The following is a 6,360-nucleotide window of genomic DNA, read 5'->3' as shown; positions in this document are numbered from 1 at the left end:
GGGTTCTTGTCCCAGCATCAAGAAGGGTTCAGGAGTCTGGAGAAGGCTGTGCGTAGATTAATAGGAGTCCAGAGACGAAGCATAATTTTGAAAGGCATTTGGGGGTCAGAGGTGCTTAGCTAAAGGAGCTAAGTTCTAAGGTCTAAGGTCTTAGGTCTAAGGTCTCAGGTCTCCTCGTCTCAAGACCCCATGCTTTTTATTAACACAACTTGTCCTGAGGCGAGGCAGAGATATACACTTCAAAGGGTCAGGGTTTCGTACAGAGTCCATTGTCAGAATGGGGGAATTAGCCTATGGCTGTTCAGGTGTTTGGCCAGTAGGAGGCAATAACATGTAGATTAAGATGCCCTTTAGCTGTCTGGCAGCCAAGAAATCAATTTAATGTATCCTATTCAGGTTTGGGGAAATGCCTTCAGCCATTCCCAGATGCAGCCCTGCTGTCATGTTGGAATTGGTCTCTGGCAGCCCAGTGCACAAATTGGTGCATGGGTGGGGTCCCTTGGCCTGGCCAATGATTGGGGCTGATTGGGGCCGTCTTGCCCAGTCCTGATCAGGGCTGGCCAGGTTGTGGGGAGGGACTGTGGGAGGTTGAGAGTGCACTGACAACCAGGGGCCAGCTCCTGCATTGAGCATCTGCCTCCTGGTGGCCAGTGTGCATCATAGCTACTGGCTTGTCCTCTGGTTGTCTGGTCATCCAGTCATAGCGGTTGCTTAGGCTTTTATATATATAGATAGTTTAGGATTGGTGGACACAGCCTGGTCAGGGTTTGGAGGTTAGGGTTTTGAAAAGTATTCAGAATAAATGGTAAGCCTCTATGTCCTGGGCCAGAGCTTCCTGGAATAGTAAAGTTGTGCTGATGAAGACAGTGGAATAGTAAAGTCACGTTAACCAAGGCAACCAAAAAATAAAGTCATGACCATGCAGACAGTAAGTTGTGGGAGTATTTGGTCTTGGGTTCGCATAATCTAATGGTAAGGACCAGTTTGGAATCCAAGAGGGGAATCATTTGAGTAAGGACAGGTAAAAATAATGAGGAAACAGGACTGACATTGAGTTTAGCTAAAGTGATTCTCATCCCCAGTAGGTGTGGAGGGCAGGTGAAGGTAGGGAGGTTGACTGACAGTACAAAGGTGAAAAATATTTGGATGCATATATCTATAATTTACTTTATATAACTCTTCTTTTCTTTCTTAATTAATTTCTTTTGTTGTATACTAAAGTTCCAAATTTAGCAATTCTTTCCATATATTGCTTAAACAGCAGGAAGAGCAAATGGACAGGCAGAAGGTGACTCTTAGTACTTGTGGGCAAATGTAGAAAGATCATCAAATGGAGTGTGTAAACTTGTTTGAATATGCCCTGTTAGGGGATCATCCTGGAAATCTGCCCTATTGTCTGTCTTTACAAAACTCTTTTAACTATACTCCTTTAGTTCCTCTTTCTCATAATCTGATTTCTGGGGAGTCACATAGGTATCAGGAAAGTTTCTTTTGGCACCTCTGCCTGGTGGCTCTTCATATAATTTTATGTTATTAATTTTAATTTCAGGCCCTTTCTTCAGTTCATGGAGTTTCTTGGACCTCTTATTTTTCACCAGGAAATATTGCCTCAGTTGAAGCTTTATATGTATAAATATATTTATTGTTTTACATATATACTAAAGGCCCCGGTGCATAAAAATTCAGACACTGGAGTGGGGAGGGGGGGTTGTCCCTCAGCCCGGCCTGCCCCCTCTCACAGTCTGGGAGCCCTCAGGGGTGGGAGGCGACCTGGCAATCAGGGGAAGGCGACATCCCCATCACACCTGAGCCTTGGGCCGGCCCTGGGCAGCTGGGCAGCCACCATCTGAAGCTTGCCTGTGCCTCAGTCAGTGGGGGATGCAGGAAGACCCGAGGTCCCTGGTGGGGCTGAGGGGACTCCGGTGGCAGGCATGCAGAGTGGCTGGCCCCAGCTGAGGAATGGAGGTTACTCTCAATGACATGAGTTATAACTTCCAATTTGTTGGGCACCACAGTCAGGCTTCAGCTTCGGGGGAGGGAGGAAGAGAAGGATGGGAAGCTCGTTGGAGGAGCCTGGGTGAGCTGTCAGTCAGTGAGGGGTGCTGGAGGACCCGAGGCCCCCGGCAAGGCTGAGGGGACTCCGGCGGCAGGTGCACGGAACAGCCGGCTCCACCCCTGCTGTGGGTGCCACCGTCTTGTGACAGCGTGATGGTCAATTTGCATATTACCTCTTTATTTTATATATATATTTCAAAGAGGAAGGGAGAGGGAGAGAGAGAGAGAGACAGAAACATCAATGATGAAAGAGGATCACAGATCAGCTGCCTCCTCCTACTGGGGACCTCCTACTGACCTCCTATTGTTCCAGGTCAGGGTACAATACCAATGTACCCTGACCTGGAATTGAACTGCGACCTCTGGTTCATAGGTCGAGGCACAACCACTGAGCCACACCAGCTAGGCATTATTTCTGAGATTTCCCTGGGTAGGGCTCCTAAATAAATTTTTTTTAATTCATAAAACTTAAAGTAACAAGTTGTTTTGGAAAAGTTTGCCTAAAAAATGAAATTACACTTGAAGCAATAGTCAAATCAGAAACCTCCCTTCCTGTAATCTTTGCCTGCCAGCGCCTCACCTGGAGTGCTCCAGGGAAACAAATGTTTTCCCCTCCCCAGTTGATTCCATTATGTTTTCAAAGGAACTAGCTTATTTTGAATAATGATAGTCCAATGCAATGATTATGTGTACTGGTGACTTAGAGACTTTGTGAAGAGGGATGATTTCAGTGAATGGACATTACTTATTGAGCACCTACTTATTAGCTGTGCACTTCGCATATATTAGTAATTGACATAACTGTTTCCTTATTTTTTTTGAACAGATATTGAAATTTAGGCTCAGAAAAGTTGCCTGTTCAAGCTCTCAGCTGATACGTCAGAAGCCAAGGTATGGAATCATTTCCACTTGATGCCAAAGCTCATTTGTGCTACACTGTGTTACCTCCTACATTCTCAGATTTAAGCTAATTTGAATGAGTTGTAGTTGCAGATTTAATAAGAAGAGAGATCAATTCTGTTTATAGTTTTAGTATCAATTTCTAAACCCTTCCCAGTCACTCCCTCCCTTCTCTTATTATGCATTTTATTTTAATCATCAATCTATACAGTCATTTCATATTTCCTTTTTTCCTGTACATTTATTTATCTTTACCCCATTTTTCCTACTGGATTTCTTTATAAATTAGTAAATGGCTATTCATTTGTACAAATGCAGCTATGTGGAAAGGATTGCTGTCTGGTGTGAGAATAGAAGAAAATTAGGGTTAGGTAATAGGAGAATAAATATGGAATACAAAGATATTCCTGGGGACTGTTGGAACATGTTTCTAGATATTGAAGTTAGGCAAGACCACACCTGTTCCAGTTGTTAACACCATATTCATGGCTACCTTAACCTGAAAATCTTGGCTTGGTTCAGTACAATGACTTAAATAGATTCACACGTGTTCATTTATTTAACAATATTCACTTGTGTCAGTGAATCTTCAAAACCTAAGTACATATTATATTTGCACATTTTCAACATAGAAAAGGATATGTCACTAAACATGATTGTTTGCTAAAATAGAGACTTTGGGAAGAAATTATCTAAGTTTTCAAAGCTTCATTTGGCAGTGATTGTGATGGGAGGCAGATAAATGCAGCTGAACAGACACGTCAAAGAATACCAGTCATGAAATGGAAATCACGTCTCCCGTGTTCTCGAGCCTTGTCCTGCTTCTTACACTTATTGAGCACTTACTGCATTCTAGGTGTTCTGCTGTGAACTGAGGATGCAAAACAGCACCACATGGATCTTATCCTTGAGATCACAGTTTAGGGTCCTGCATTAATTTTTGATCATTGCCAGCAAGATGGCAAATTCTAGACAGAAAGAGATGGATACAGCACAGTAGACCGTGGAGCTTTGCAGGGATCCCACATGTTGCAGCCTGCCTGGACTGCCAGGTCTCTCCCTCACAAATACCAACCGAGGGAAGGACTTCTTTGATATGCAGAAAAGCACAGAGCACTTGTTGGCTGGCTGTTCACCTTTACCCAAGTTTCTTGTCTTCTAATCAGAGATGGGTAAATAGGTAAGAGCTAGGTAAGGAGGCGGGAGTTCTGTTGTCAGCTTCAGGTTAAGCTCTTTGAACCAGACAAAAGGTTTTTCCTCTATGCCACAGACTGTTGTGAAATTACTTAATTTCTATCTGCTCTGAAGGCTGGCTTTATTGTAAAATGTTTACTTAATCACCAGGAGTAAAGGTAATACATTTATTTTAAGGTTTACACATTTTATAGTTTATTGCACTTCTTAATTTTTTGTTGTTGTTGGCTTTTTTTGGTTATTATCTCACTTTGTCCTCAATCTTGTGACGACTGGGCTATTTTCATAATTCATACTCATCAGGTAAAGCCAGAAAACACGACTTGCCAAAACTCACCCATTCTGCTAGTGGCATTTCTCGTTTAGAATTTGAAAGCTCTCTCTTCCGGACCACTGCCATTCTCTGAAAACTGTCTCTTGCCCACTGAAAGGTCCAAAGCGCCCACTTGAGCTGTGCGATTAGCTCACTGATCAGGGCTCAGAAGAGAAGGGTTATTTTCACTTAAACTCAAGAGGACAGGTGAAAAAGGCTGAGTCACATACATGGAATCTAAGTAACAAAATAAACTGATGCACGGAGTGGACACAGAGACATGGAAGCGTGGAACAGAGTGTGGAATCTCAGAGGTAAGGTGGGGGAGGGTGGCTGGGAGGTAATCAATCAAAGACCTTGTATGCATATAAGCATAACCCATGGACGCAGACAGTGGGGTGGTGAGGGCCTGGGGCAGGGGGCAGGGATGGGCTGGAGGGGGTCGATGGGGAAGAAAGGGGACATATGTAATACTTTCAACAATAAAGATTAAAAAAAAAAAAGAAAAAGGCTGAGTCAGTCCCATGGACCCAGAGCCTGGATTTCTAAGAAGCTCAGGTGAGGATGCAGTGCTGAGGACTCAGTGTATTCGTTGCCTTCTTTGCCTAAGCTGTTCACTCTGCTTCTGGCCACCTCGTGACCTCCTGGTAGATTTCTTCGTTTAGCAGCAGTTATTTGGCCTGACCTGTGTGATCATGTTTCTTCTGAGACTGGTAATGTTGGTGGCATATTGTTGTCTTATGTATTATGACTGACACAACTCTTGCTTTACATAATATATATTTTTTATATTTATATCAGATGCAACTTTTAACTGATAATCGCTAAATATAAACACATAGTTAAATATAATACATTTTCTTCATTCAACAATTATTGAGCACTTAGGTGCAATATTGTTACCGAATTGCAAGAGTTCGTGCACCTGGCACTGGCAGAGACAAACACAAGACACTGAGAGCTGCAGTGGAGAAACATTGGCTGCTTTATTATGAATGGTTTCATCCAGGAGAACGTGACACTAGTGCTCAAAAGCCTGAACTCCACACTGGTGTGTAGGTTACAGATGATACATGGCAAAATCACAAGTCACTGTGGGTTAGGGGCTCAGGTTGCGTTGGGAGCTGATTGGTTGAAGGTACAGTAAGGATAATGAATCATTTCTTCAGGTCTTGAGAACAGCCCTGAGGTCTGTTCTGGTGTCCCTCTGTCTGGTCTCACGGGAAAGTAGGTATGTGGCCATTCCACCTTAGGGCCTAGGAGCTGAAACATAACTTAGGTCAAGATGTTATCTTTAGCCTCCCAGAGGCCCAGGCTCTGTGTGACCATTAATCAGGTCTGGACTCCTGTCTTCTGCTGCCTCAAGGGTTGCTGATTATCTGATGAAAGGAAATATATATATATATATATATATCTACACTAATAAAAGAGAAACATGGTAATTAGCATACAACCGCTGCCCTTTTCATTGGCTAATCAGTGAGTATATGCAAATTAACTGACAACCAAGATGGCGGCTAATTTGCATATGTCGGCTCCAAGCCACAGACTGAGGCTTTAGGCCTGGGTAAGGGAGGAGCCAGCCAGCGATCATTGAGCCAGCGATGGTTGATGGCGGTGATGGCAGGGGGAACCGGGGTGGAGCCAGCCAGCGATCATAGATGGCGGCGGTGGAGGGGAGCTGGGGGTGCCCTGGCCCAGGCCTAAAACCTTGGCCAGAGGCTTTAGGCTTAGGTCGGGGAGGAGCCAGCCAGCGATTGTTGATGGCGGCGGAGGTGGGGAACCAGGGCGGAGCCAGCCAGCGATCAGCTGAGGCGGGAGCTGGGGGTCCCCAGTCCAGGCCTAACGCCTTGGCCAGAGGCTTTAGGCTTGGGCCGGGGAGGAGCCAGCCAGCGATC

General features: G+C 44.6%; 1 long non-coding RNA gene across 1 annotated transcript in view; it reads left to right on the top strand.

The window, feature by feature from the left end:
* LOC106726656 overlaps nucleotides 1-6,360 on the top strand; it is a 22,861-nt gene that overhangs the window by 2,849 nt on the left and 13,652 nt on the right. Inside the window, exon 2 of the long non-coding RNA XR_001362727.1 lies at nucleotides 2,882-2,946. This is a non-coding gene — a long non-coding RNA (uncharacterized LOC106726656). The remainder of the gene's footprint in view (nucleotides 1-2,881; nucleotides 2,947-6,360) is intronic.

This window comes from Myotis brandtii, unplaced genomic scaffold (genome assembly GCF_000412655.1).
Source record: "Myotis brandtii unplaced genomic scaffold, ASM41265v1 scaffold3, whole genome shotgun sequence".
Taxonomy (NCBI): domain Eukaryota; kingdom Metazoa; phylum Chordata; class Mammalia; order Chiroptera; family Vespertilionidae; genus Myotis; species Myotis brandtii.
The sequence above is the reverse complement of the archived record's forward strand: the minus strand, read 5'-3'. Positions and strand labels throughout refer to the sequence as shown.